The sequence below is a fragment of the Molossus molossus genome, unplaced genomic scaffold (assembly GCF_014108415.1).
Source record: "Molossus molossus isolate mMolMol1 unplaced genomic scaffold, mMolMol1.p scaffold_m16_p_20, whole genome shotgun sequence".
Lineage (NCBI taxonomy): Eukaryota > Metazoa > Chordata > Mammalia > Chiroptera > Molossidae > Molossus > Molossus molossus.
The window spans coordinates 54,467,088-54,481,420 of record NW_023425356.1 but is presented as its reverse complement, the minus strand read 5'-3'; positions in this window follow the sequence as shown (position 1 = coordinate 54,481,420).

Genomic DNA, 14,333 nt, shown 5'->3' with positions numbered 1-14,333 from the left:
AAGAGCCATTTTTCAGCCTGCCGGTATCTGATTCCAAACACCCCTGTGACAGAGTCTTCGGAGATCAGCCTCCATATGCTTTATTACATGCCTTTCATACCTTACAGCAAAAGTTTAATGATATAGGAAAATAGGATCTTCTTGATATAATGCCCAGGGCTACAGCAATGCTGCATAGAATTAGTTTGCCTTGCGGATAACAGGAACACCCAGGCACACCCAGTTATTTCAGGTATTTCAAGGTACATGGGGTCACACTTAGCCCCGAGCTGCACAAACACAATGCGAGCCTAATTCCTTGAGACTGTGGGGGAGGTCAAGACCTCCAGGCTCCATGGACTCTGTCAGACACATAGTAGCTCCCGACAATTTCTTGGTTCAGAGAATATTCCAAAATTCTTTACAAAACAGGTTCTGCTAGAGGGCACACAGTGACTTTCCCAATCATCAACTGTGGAACTATAAAGAAATCAGCATCAATCATGGGGTTATGAACATGTCAGCACACCTCACATGGAGCTGGGTGGAAGTCCTACAACTACAAGATTAAAGAAGAACCACATGGAGAGCGGTAGGAGGGGTGGAGGTGGATGGGCTGGTCCCACACCCACGTGTGGTGGAAAACAGGAGGGTACCTCGGCTGGGAAGGTCCTGCCTGAGGAGTGAGGGGTCCCCGTCCCACACCAGGCACCCAGCTCAGGGTCCCAGTGCCAGGAAGAGAATCCCCATCACTTCCGGCTGGAAAACCAGTGGGAACTGGGAACTGAGGCTGAGAAAGGCTGAGGCTGCTGGGCCCCAGGCAGTTCCTCTTAAAGGGCCCACGCACAAACTTACTCGGACATGCTCCCTCCAGGCTCCAGTACTGGGGAGGCAGTTTGAATGGCACCAGAGACATACAGGGAAGAACTGAGTTAGTTGGCACTGGGGTGAGGGCTGGAGAGGCAGATTTCTTCGTGTAAGGCCGAGGAGTCACAGGACTGGGAAATGGCCTGAAGAGAAACCAAAACCACCAATCAAATACCTCCCCTCTTTGTTCCTCCACCCCACCCCCTATAAAACCTTCCTGGGCAGCCACAACAGCGGACTTCCCTGCCCCCCACCACGTGGGCCAGCGAACCTCCCGAGAGCGCTTCAATAAAACTTTTGCCAACTTCTGTGACTCTGTTTCTCTTTCTTCTCGGCGAGATACCTTACATCTGGTGCCGAAACCCAGGGTCAGAGAGCTTGAGCCCACCTGGGCCGCTCCTCTCCCTCCCTCCCGAGGAAGACCAGGACCACCGACCTTCCACCCAGTTGGCACACAGTGTGGTAAGTCCCCCAGCCTCTGGCCGCTCCTCAGTTCCCTCCACCTCTGGGGCTCCCTGTCTGTAATCGCAGCTGCATCAGGGACCTCCTATCCGTTCTGAGTGTGTGGGGTTCTGCAGAGATGTCCCTGATGCCCCCCACTCTATCCGTCCATCTGGTGACCAGAGATTGAGTTGCGGGACACCAAATCTCATCTCTGATCACTCCAGGACCATGGGCAATCAGGAATCTCACCGGATCCAAAAACACCTCTAGGGTGTCTCATTTTAAATCTCTCAAAAATAGATGCCTCCCTAAAGGAGAAACTTCTCCTCCACTGTGGCCTGGCCCACAACACCAATCCAGGTGGCCTCCTGAAGGGACTTTCGATTTTACCATACTCAAAAGTTAGAAAACTTTTGCCAAATAAATGGGAAGTGATTGGAAATCCTTTACATTCAGGCTTTTTGGTATTTGCGATCCCGTCCTAACCTCTGAGCCTCCTGTTCCACAGCACAGGTCCTCCTAGCTAAAGACACCCCTCCAGACCCTCCGCTCCTGAACTCTCCTCGTTTGCCGACCCCCAGAGGAACTGTCCTCGCCTCCCAGCAGGCCTGACCCCCTCTTAACTCTCCTCCACCTTATCCTGACCCACCCGCCTCTAACCCTCCTCCACCCTCCATCTCGACTCCCACTCTCCCCTCCCCTGTCAGCACCCATGACCCTCTCCGTGAGATAGTGGGAGCAGAGGGACTTGTGCGGGTCCATGTCCCCTTCTCTCTCCGATTTATCCACTATTGAAACGCGTTTAGAATCTTATTCTACCAATCCCACAGCCTTTATCAAAGAGTTTAGATACCTCACTCAGACTTATGACCTTAACCTGGCATGATCTCTATGTCACTATGTCCTCTACCCTCACCTCTGACAAACGCGATAGGATCCGAACAGCGGCACGAGCCCATGCTGACCAGGTGCATCTTATAGACGACCAGATGCCCTCAGGACACAGGCAGAGCCCAAGGCAGAACCCAGTTGAACTTATCAAGCAAGGCAGGAAGGTAGACAGAGGCGAGACCAGATGATCCGATGCCTCTTGGCAGGCGTGCAGAATGCAGCCCGAAAGGTAGTTAACTACGGCAGACTAAGAGAAGTCACTCAGGAACCTGATGAGAACCCAACTCTGTTCCTACACCGCCTGACTGAGACTGTGGTTCTCCACACCCGCCTGGACCCTGCCTCCGTTGCGGGGGCCACAGTCTTAGCTGCTCATTTTATCTCTCAGTCAGCTCCAGACATTAGAAAGACACTTAAAAAGGCAGAAGAGGCCCTGGCTGGTTTGGCTCGGGTTAGAGCATCGGCCTGCGGTCCGGAGAGACCCGGGTTCGGTTCCCACTAAGGGCACGTACCTCGGTTGCAGTTTGTCCCCGGCCCTGGTTGGTCGTGCGGGTGGCTGCCACTTGATGTGTCTCTTTCACATCGATGTTTCTCTCTCTCTCTCTCCCACTCTATCTGTGCAAAAAATGGAAAAAATGTCCTCGGGTGAGGATAAAAAAAAAAAAAAAAAGGCAGAAGAGGCCCTCAGACCCCTATCCGAGACCTGTTGAACACGGCATTTAAAGTCTTTAATGCCCGAGAGGACAAAGTTGAGGCCACTCGCCAGGCCCGAATGCAGCAGAAGGTGAACCTCCAAACCCAGGCTCCAGTGGCAGCCCTGAGGCCGGCAGCCCAGCACGGGCAGGGTACGGGGCGCCCGACCTCAGGGACTTTATGTCTCCGGGCCGCCGAAGGGAACCCCACCAGGGACCTGCTTCAAATGTGGCAACGAAGGCCACTGGGTCCGTCGATGCCCATGTCCTCAGCCACCTACAAACCACACCCAGACTGTAAACAGCCTGGTCACTGATGGAGCGATTGCCCTCTCCGGGCGACGGGCTCATCCTCGGCGCCTCCACGCGGGGGACAGGCCGGCCAAACAGGCCCATTGCTTGAGCTCCTTGGCCTCATGGACGACTGATGCGGCCAGGACTCGAGGACCCCAATCACCCCTGCCGAGCCCAGGGTAAAGCTGCAGGTAGCGGGTAAGTCCATCTCGTTCCTGGTGGACACGGGGCCACCTTCTCTGTTCTGCCATCTCACTCCGGGCCTCGAGTTCCTTCTCAGGTCTCAGTTATGGGAATTGATGGGACACCCTCCTTTCCCCTTCGCACGCAGCCTCTGTCATGAGTCTAGACGGACACCCCTCTTCACACTCCTTCCTAGTTATGCCCTCTTGCCCCGTGCCCCTCCTGGGCCGAGGCATATCACAAAGTCTTGGGGCTACTATTCCAAATGACATCACTCTGAACTGCTTCCTCTCATCTTCTCTTACCCCTCATCACCGAAGACTCTCCCACCACCACCGACCACCCTCCTCTCGAATCCCCTATCTCCCCAGACGTTGTCAACCCTCGAGTCTGGGACACCACCCTCCCATTCAAATTCGACTGAAGGATCCTTCACAATACCCATCGAGGCCCCAGTTCCCCATTTCGACGACTCACCGCCAGGGCCTCAAACCTATAATTACCCATCTCTAAGTCAGGGTCTGCTGATCCCCACCGACTCACCTTGCAACACCCCAATCCTTCCTGTTCGAAAACCCTCAGGGGCTTACCTCCTCGTCCAGGACCTACGTCTGATAAATGAGGCAATCGTCCCCCTCCGTCTGGGAGTCCCCAACCCTGACACCCTACTCTCACACATCCCCCCTGGTACCACCCACTTTACTGTCCTCGACCTTAAAGATACTTTCCTTACTGTTCCTCTTCACCCGGACTCCTACTTCCTATTTGCCTTTACCTGGATGGACCCAGACACCAACATAGCTCAGCAACTCACCTGGACTGTCTTGTCTCGCCACAGGGGTTTGGAGACAGCCCAACCTGGCGCAGGATCCTGGCGCGGGATCTCGCTTCTGTTCACTCGAGCCCAGCACCCTCCTTCAGTGCGTAGATGACCTCCTCCTCTGCGGCCCTTCGCTGTCCGCCTCGGGCCAGCACACTGCTTCTCTCCTTAACTCCCTCGGCTCCAGGGGACACCGCGTCTCCTCCGCTAAAGCCCAACTTCACACCAAGTCTGTCCCTTACCTGGGTGTTTCTCTAACCCCTACCACCAGAGGCCTTACTCTAGATGGGGCCCAAGCCTTCCGCAACCTCCACCACCTGAGGCTGCAGAACAGATCTCCTCCTTCCTTGGCTTGATTGGTGTCTGTGGGCGCTGGGTACCTACGTCTGCCCTCCTGGCCGAGCCCCTCCACGCAGAGCCAGAGGCCCCCGCAGGACCTCCCACTTCACCCAGCGCCGTGAAAAGGGCCTTCTCCCCCCTCCGTGACACTCTAATCTCTTCACCTCCTCTCGCTCTGCCTGATCCCAGAGCCCTTTTCACCTTTTCCAGACGAGAAACTCGGGAATGCGGTGGGAGTCCTGGCCCAACCGATAGGGCCTACCTACCGCCCGGTGGCGTGCCCCTCCCAATAGCTGGACACCACTGTCCAGGTGGCAGCCCTGCCTTCGAGTGTTAGGTGCCGCAGCTGAACTTGCAAAAGAAGCAACTAAACTGACCCTATGCCAACCTATCTCTGTTTTCTCGTCACAGACTCACTGACCTTCTCTCACGTACATCACTTCTCGGTCCCTCCCGGATACAGGAATTCCTTTCCTTGCCATCCCAGCCGACTGGGGAAAGAGCAGTCTCTCTCCAGGTCCTGGTGGGTCCTGGGGGGTCTCTCCCTCGCCTCCTACCCCGTTGCCACAGGCATGGGAGGTGGCGCCACAGGCCACAGCATAACCACCGCTTCCCAGCTGGAAGAAAAACTCCACGGAGCTTAGAGGCGTCAGCAACCTCCAGCGCCAGGTCACCTCCCCCGCTCAGGGTACACTCCAAAATCAATGGGCCCTAGACCAGCTGACAGCAGACAAGGGCGGGACCTGTCTCTTCCTCCAAGAACAATGTGCTACTGCATCAGTGAGACTGGTCTAGCAGAAGAAGACGAGGTCCGCACGAGGCAGGCAGCAGATGACCTTCCTCGGGACAGGCACCCCCCGCGTTGCGTGCATCGCACCCATCCTAGGCCCTCGCGTAATTATCTGCGTATGACTGATGTTTGCTCCTCTTTTCCTCAGATTTTTGCAGAACCACTTCCGCACGTTTTCTCAAGTGGATGTGAACCAGATGTTGCTTCACCCCTACATACGACTCCCAACTGAGCCGCCGGCCACCGACCTCCCCGACCCACGACGCCCTATCCGGCAGGAAGCAGCCAGACAGAAAGCGGCACCCCTATCTAACACAAAAGGTCCGAATGTAAGGCTGGCGAGCTCGGGGAGTCACGTGACGGAAATGGCCACCTGAAGACAAACCGAAACCACCAAACACCCCCTGGGCGGCCGTAACAGCGCAGCCTCCCTGACCCCCCCCACGTGGACCAGCGAACCTCCAGGGAGCGCTTCAATACAACTTGCCCGCTTTTGCGGCTCGTTTCTCTTTCTTCTCGGCGAGATACCTTACACTTCTGGACAGACGAGCTGGCGGAGGCCTTTGGTGAGCCCTTCCCTGGGACGGCCGACAGCTGCCATACCTGGGACTCCAGCAACCTGGCTCGTAGTGTTTGCTCCGCCCTGGTGATTCCCTGAGGCCCTGCCCCACCCAACTTTCAGGCCCACCCAAGCTGTTGCCAGTGGCTTTACCATAGGATTGGCCAGTTTTGGCTCCTGCTTCATATTTTCCTAAATTGTCTCAAACAAGCAGCATCTGACCGCAACGAGCCCCATACCTCTCACAAAGTGGCCCCAGGCCTGGCACTAGAAGCAACCAGCCTTGGTTCATAGCTTGGCTTCACCAGACGCCATTCTGCCCTGGAATTGTCTCCACTCCACAATTCCATCTAGAGAGCATCTGGAAACCCTGGGTCCAGGTTCGGTTCAGCGGACGGGACATCCCTCAGTAAGTCTGTTTCTGAAAACTCTGCAGAGTGAGGGGAAGTGCATCTGCTGGACGCAGCCCAGAGATCCAGCCCCAGGGCCATAGCGAAACGTCGCTTTTGGCCCCGGTTTGGTTTGTCTCGTTTTTTGTCTGTCTTATTTGTTTGTCCTTTTGTGTTTTGTGTTTTGTGTTTTATGTTTCTGTGCCGTGCCGGCCTGTGTCCTTCAGAATGGGTCAGGGACCTTCAGGACCTAGGACCCCTCTTCAATGACTCCTTAATAACTTCTCAGACTTTTCCAAGCGCGCCTCAGGTTACAGCATCTCAGCAGACCCTGGATTCTTGCGCAGTTTGTGCGAATGGGACTGGCCCACTTTCCAGGTCAATGGCCCTCCCAGGGCACTTTTGACTTAAGCTCTTTGTTTGCAGTTCGAGGCGTCGTCTACGGGACTCATGGACACCCAGACCAAACTCCTTACATCGATGTTTGGACTGACATAGTACTGACAAGCCTAATTATATTAAGAAGTGTTCGTGCCCTAATAGGGAGAAGATTGTAATTGCCCAGCTTCCACGGAAGCCTCAGAAGCCCTCGGCTCCTGCTCCCTCCCGAAGGCTTTACCCTGTTCTTCCAGGTCCCCCAGAAGACCCCCTCACTGACCCTGTGGGGCACCCCCTTATCAGTCTCCGCCACCTGCCGCTGCCATGGCTGGAGAGCCTAACCCTTCCCATACACGTGGCGGCACCCCTTCTAACCCCTCCACAGGCACCAGACTCCTCGGCTGCCATCCTGCCCCTCCGTCAGGTCGCTCCACCACCAGGTGGAGACCAGACTCGGCCCTTCATGGTTTATGTTCCCCTCTCAACTAGCGACCTGTGTAATTGGAAACAACAGAACCTCTCCTTCTCTGATAAACCCCAAGGTTTAACCTCTCTCCTAGAGACAGTCTTCCTCACCCATCAGCCCACTTGGGATGACTGTCAGCAATTGTTGCAGGTCCTGTTCACCCCCAAGGAGAGGGACAGGGTCCACAGAGAGGCAGCAAAATCTGTCCTCGGGCCAGACGGCCAACCCCTCACAGATCCGGCCCAGATAGGAGCCTACCTCCCAACTACCCAACCCAATTCGACCTGAACACTGATCAAGGTAAGGAGGCTTTAACCCAGCATCGCCGATCTCTACTTCAGGGCCTCCGTGGAGCAGCCAAAAAGCCAACTACTCTGTCTAAGGTAAGGAGACTGTTCACACCGCAGGGGAATCCCCAGCGGCCTTTCTCGAACGTCTCCTGGAGGCTTATCGCCTCTTTACTCCCATAGACCCGGAGGCCCCTGAGAATAGACGGGCAATTAATATTGCTTTTGTCACCCAGTCGACCCCAGACATTAGGAAGAAACTACAGAAATTAGAGGGTTTTGAAGGAAAGAATCTTAGTGAGTTAGTTGAAATAGCTCAGAGAGTATTTAACAACCGGGACGACCCAGAAACGGCCAGTACTAAAAAAGTCACAAGAGTAATCATAGCTGCTCTTCAAGAGAATCAAAAAGGGCAACGGGGAAATAGGCCTAAAAACACAGGGCCAACCCCACGGAGACCTAGGCAACAATCTCGGCCACTTCCTGACCCGAACCAATGTGCCTACTGCAAAGCATATGGTCATTGGAAAAGGGACTGCCCTAAAGGGGGGGCCCAACGGAAACCTAAGGACCTCATCTGCCAATACCCGATCTCCATGAAGGCCAAACTAGGCATATTAATAGACTCAGAGAAGCTGGCATTTTAAAGCCTTGCCAGTCGGCCTGGAACACTCCCCTCTTGCCAGTTAAGAAGCCTGGGACTGAGGCTTTTAGGCCGGTCCAAGATTTAAGGGAAGTAAACACTCGGGTGGAAACCATCCACCCTACGGTTCTGAACCCTTACATGCTTCTGAGCCTGATCCCTCCCAGCCGTGTTTACTATACTGTCTTGGACCTCAAGGACGCCTTCTTTCCAATTCCCTTATCGCCTCTCAGCCAATCCATCTTCGCCTTCAAATGGGTTGATCCAGGAGGGGGATTCTCAACTGACCTGGACCCAATGTCTCAAGGATTCAAGAACTCTCCCACCATCTTCGATGAGGCCTTAAGCAAGGACCTCCAACTGTTCCGGGAAAGGTACCAACATGTCACCCTGCTACAGTATGTAGATGATTTGCTTCTAGCAGCCGCTTCTCTTCCTGAATGTGAGGAGGCCTTGAAGGCACTCCTACTAGAGCTAGAACACTTAGGGTATCGGGTCTCAGCCAAGAAAGCTCAGTTGTGCACCACCACCGTGACCTACCTAGGTTCTGAACTCAAAGAAGGAAAACGGTTGCCCCCCAATAGCAGGATAGAGGCGGTCATGAAAATCCCTACCCCCATGACCAAGAGACAGGTTCAGGAATTTCTTGCGGTTGTAGGGTACTGCCGCCTCTGGATCCCTAGCTTTGCCGAGATCACTAAGCCTCTCTATACCAGCCCAGGGGAAAAGACAATGCCTTTGAGAAACTAAAAGCTCTGCCTGATATCACTGAGCCCTTTCAGCTCTTCCTCTCTGAGACTCGAGGCATTGCAAAGGGGTCCTAACCCAATCATCAGGGCCCTGGAAGAGACCAGTTGCCTACCTATGTAAGGGATTAGACTCTGTAGCCTCCGGTGGTCCAGCTGCCTGTGAGCCATAGCAGCTACTGCTATTTTAGTTAAAGAAGCATCCAAGCTAACCCTAGGGCAAGACTTCCAGATTATTGGGGCACACTCTGTTGAGGCTCTCCTCAGGAGCCCTCCGGACCGGTGGATGTCTAACGCCCGGATCACCCAATACCAGGTACTCATCTTAAACTCCTCCTGAATCCAGTTCCTGAAGACCACTGCCCTCAACCCAGCTACCCTGCTGCCTGACGATGACCCTCAGGCTTCCCTTCATGATTGCTCAGACATTCTTGAGACTCTAACTAACCTGAGGTCTGACCTAACTGACAACCCTCTCCCAACTCCAGAGCCTGCTCTCTGTACAGATGGGAGCAGCTTCATCCGGGAAGGAGTCCGATATGCGGGAGCGGTGGTAGTCACACAAGACAAGGTCATCTGGGCCAGGCACTAGGGCACGGGACTTCAGCTCAGAGGGCTGAACTAATTGCTCTCACTCAGGCTTGAAGATGGGCAAAAGGCAAGTCAGTAAACATCTACACTGACAGCCGGTATGCCTTCGCCACTGCCCACGTCCACGGGGCCCTCTACCAAGAAAGGGGACTTCTAACCTCAGGAGGGAAACAGGTCAAAAATAAAGAAGAAATTCTTGCCCTCCTAGAGGCCATTGGCTACCAACAAAAGTGGCCATTATCCACTGCCGGGGCCACCAGAACTCCGACACCCCTGAAGCTAAGGGGGACGCCTTCGCCGATCAGACAGCCAAGGAGGCTGCCCTAAGACCAGGGGGGCCAATGGAGATCCTTCCTGTCCTTCCAGGGGAAAGTCTCCTCAAAGAGCCCTCCTGTACCCAAGAAGAGGAAGAACTTGGACGGAGGCTCACCTGCAGCCAGGGGCCACGCGGCTGGAGGCTTCTCCCCGACGGGAGGATCCTCTTGCCTGCGGCCCTAGGCCGAGAGCTGATCTCTCAGCTGCATCAGGGCACCCACCTGGGCAAGACTAAACTCTCCAGTCTCATAGCCTGGGACTTTTATGTCCCGAAGCTCAACAGATGGACAGAATCTGAAATAAGGAGATGCCCTGCCGGTGCCCAAGTCAACTCTCATCCTCGGGAGACAACAGACCTCGGGACCCGAGAACGAGGCACAGCTCCTGGTGACCCCTGGGAAATTGACTTTACTGAGGTCACCCCTGGCCAATACGGCTGTAAATATCTGCTTGTTTTCACAGATGCTACTCCGGCTGGACTGAGGCTTTTCCTACCAAGACTGAAACTGCAACCACGGCAGCCCGGTCACTGCTCTCTGAGAGAGTCCCCCGATTTGGCCTCCCTCTAGCTCTGGGGTCCGACAATGGCCCGGCATTCATTGCTCAAACCACAAAATTGTTAGCTAAAGCTTTAGGGATTACTTGGAAATTGCATTGTGTCTACAGGCCTCAGAGTTCAGGACAGGTAGAGAGAATGAATAGGACATTAAAGGAAACTTTAACTAAGCTCCACCTTGAGACGGGCGATAACTGGGTAAGGCTCCTTCCTTTTGACCTCCTTCATGTGCGCTGTACCCCTTATCTTAAGGGTTTCACCCCATTTGAAATCATGTTTGGCCAACCTCCCCCTATTCTACCCAAAATCGGGGACGAGGTCTTAGCCAACCTAGGTAACCATAACCTCCTCAGCTCTTTGCAGGCAATCCAGAGGCTGAGAGAACAGACCCGACAGCCAATCAAGGACACCAGACCCCAACCAGGGACACCCCAGATACCACCGCACGACTTCGCCCCGGTGACTGGTTCTGGGTCAAGAAACAGCCTGCTTCCCTCGAGCCTTGCTGAACTGGCCCTTTTCCTGTTATCCTGACCACGCCCACCGTTCTGAAGGTAGCAGGACAGAAATTTTGGATTCACCACACTCAGGTAAAGAAAGCACACCCTGAGCAAATACCTGAACAATGGGCCTTACAGTGGACCGAGGATCCCCTGAAGATAAAGCTCCCCAGGGTTTCCTCCTAGTCTCTTTCCTGACTCTGATTGCCAGTAAAACACCTACCCAATTTAGATGCACTCAAGGGTGGTCACTGCTATGAAGGTACGGCCCCCACCTGACCCTCAGAGTCCTACAAGGACAGGGAGGGGACATGCTTCATCATCGGCAACTACGACCTAAGCGCTTCCCCTTATGCGGACTCATGCGGGGACGCTACCACCCTAACCCCATTAAGCCCCTCATCACAAGACTTGGGTCCTAACTGCACCCCCCGGGACTTGGTTTGCTTGCTCCTCAGGACTGACTCCCTAAATCTTTCCCGTTGGAACCAAAGACTTATGTATTCTTGCTAACATTATTCCACAGGTTTGTTTCTTCTCTGTTTGGCTTTAGGAGAAACCTGTTGCTTTTATGCTAACCAATCTGGTATTATTAGAGAAAGCATAAAATTAGTTAGTGACTAGATGAACGAGAACAGGCTCTATCCACCTCTAAGAATTGGTATGAGAACCTCTTTAATTGGTCCCCATGGTTCACTACTCTTATCACTGGCCTTGCGAGCCCCTTACTACTCCTCCTGTTAATATTAACTTGTGGCAAAATCCTAATTAATCGCTTAATGCAATTTTTTACAGAAAAAGTACAGGCTGTTAAGCTCATGGTTCTTAGTACTCCCTATCAGAGGGTAGCCACAATGGAAGAAATTGAAGACATTTTAGAATCAAAGATTTGATTTAACCCTAAAACCAGTGGGGAATGTAAAGGACAAACACATGACCTTGCCCCCTGGATTTTCAGGGAATGGCAAGAACTAGCTGCTAATAGATAACCACTGCATTGTATAGATAACCATTGTTTGTGTACACAGAAACTGCTGGTTCCCTCAGGCATAACAGCTAACTGCAAATATCTGCTTCTGTACTGCTTTGCTCGCAGACCCTTAATCCAAATTCCTTAACAGGGGCTAAGACAACTATATAAGCAACCCTCCCCCTGAGCTCGGGGCTGCTCTCTCCTCTGAGTAGGATGGGACAGTCGCCACGCGGCTAATAAAGCTCTCTTAATTTGAACCCAGTTCGGAGTCTGAGTCTGGTCTGTCTCGTTGGTCTACAACACTCTGGTCAAGCGAAAGCTATCACCTTGACTTCAGACCCATGACAGCAGAAGGACTCTACAGACCACACCCTCACAAAACTAGACAGGACGATGCCAGGGCTGACGTCAGAACCTGACGCAAGGATCCACTGTCCCTACCCTGGGCCCAACCAAGCAGCAGAGCCCATGACTACAACTCCTTTAGCTACTGTGAGGAATGATTTCCCGATTACCCCTGAAAACCATGGCCAGGGCTTTGAGCACAGGCGCACCTGTGCCTTCGGACATGGCATCATTTCCTCAGCTAATAAAACTTTACTTTCTTGGCTGCCAACCCCTGTCCACACTCGAGTGGGCTTTGGTGTGGCCAATGGACTCCTTTAGTCTGGTAACAAAAACAGGAGAAAAGTTTTAACTTTGTACAACTGGGAATTCAGAGAAATATGAGACTCCCCAGAGTCACCAAAGCAAGCAGTTTTTATACCTTTTCTTTTTTTAAATCTTCAACCGAGGGCCCTGGCTGGTTTGGCTCAGCGGTTAGAGCATCGGCCCACAGACCGGAGAGGCCCGGATTCAGTTCCTGCTAAGGGCACGTACCTTGGTTGCAGTCTATCCCCATTCCCAGTTGGGGTCGTGTGGGTGGCAGCCACTCAGTGTGTCTCTCTCACATCAATGTTTCTCTCTCTCTCTTCCTCCCTCTCTCCCTCCTTCTCTGTCTAAGTATAAATGCAAAAAATGTCCTCAGGTGAGGATAAAAATAAATACATACATGCATACATCTTCACCTGAGGATATTTTTCTATTTGATTTTCAGGTAGACGGAGAGGGAAGGAGGGAGAAAGAGAGAGAGAGAGAGATCGACTGGTGCCCTTGACCGGAATCAAACCTGAGACTCTGGTCTGCGGCCGATGCTCTAACCGCTAAGCCAAACTGGCCAGAGCAGTTTTTATACCTTTTAGACAAAGAAACAATAAACTCGTGAAGAATTGAAATGACAAAGAGGTTCGGGCTTGGAGTAGCAGATTAGCAGAGAAGTAACAGGTTTACTTATGCAGCCTTCTCAGCCCTCGCTTCCCCGGCTCGGGGGGAAATGTCTCTGTACCTCCTGGTGCAGGGCCAGGTACTGTTCCTTCCTTCTTTTTTTATCCTCACCCGAGGACATTTTTCCATTTTTTGTTCAGGTAGAGTGGGAGGGAGAGAGAGGAACATCGACGTGAAAGGGACACATCGAGTGCCTGCCACCTGCATAACCAACCAGGGCCGGGGACAAACCAACCGAGGTACATTCCCTTAGCGGGAACCAAACCTGGGTCTCTCGGGACCGCAGGCCGATGCTCTAACCGCTGAGACTAACCGGCCAGGGCTCTTTCTTTTTTTTCAATCCTGACCTGACGATATTTTCCCATTTATCTTCAATTTATCTTTAGATAGAGTGGGAAGGAGGGAGGAGAGAGAGAGAGAGAGAGAGAGAGAGAGAGAGATCAATTGGTTGCCTCCCGTGTGACCCCAAGGCAGGTGCCCTTGACCGGAATCAAACCTGCGACTCTTTGGTCTGAAGGCTGACACTCTAAGTGCTGAGCCAAACCAGCCAGGGAGGACCAGGTACCTTTCACAGTAAGATGTATTTTCTGCTTTAAGGGAGACAATGGAGTGTCAAAATGTTTCTTAAGTAACTTTAATCAGTGCCACCGCCTGGCTGGTGTGGCTCAGTGGATTGAGCATCGTTCATGGGCTGAGAAGGGCTGGTTTGATTCCGGGTCAGGGCACATGCCTGAGTCGTGCACTCGATCCCCAGGTAGGGGTGTGCAGGAGGCAGCTGATCGATGTTTCTCTCTGACATCGATGTTTCTGTTTCTCTCTCTCCCTTCCTTTTTCTCTAAAAAATAAATAAATAAAACAAAATAACCAATATGCCAGAGTGACACATTTTGGGGCTGCTTTACTTGAACCCCATCAAAACAGAATCAGGGGTCATAAGTCTGTTAGGAATGTTGTCAAAACATCGGTGCACGCCCAGCCGATGTGGCTCAGGGGTTGAGTGTCGACCCTAAACCAAGAGGTCACCAGTTCGGTTCCTGGTCAGGGCCCAGGCCCAGGTTGTGGGCCAAATCCCCAGTGGGGGGCATGCAGAAGGCGGCCAGTCGATGTTCTTTCTCATCAATGTTTTTATCTTTCTCTTCTTCTCCCTTCCTCTCTCTCTAAAAATTAATTTAAAAAATTATTTTTTAAACATTGGTGTAAAGAGATGAGGAAGGCCTGGGCCCTGGGGCTTGTGCTTTGTGCTCACTCACTGTGGCCACAGTGCCCTCACCAGGACACTTGGGCAGGTGAGGAACCTCCTTCATCCTT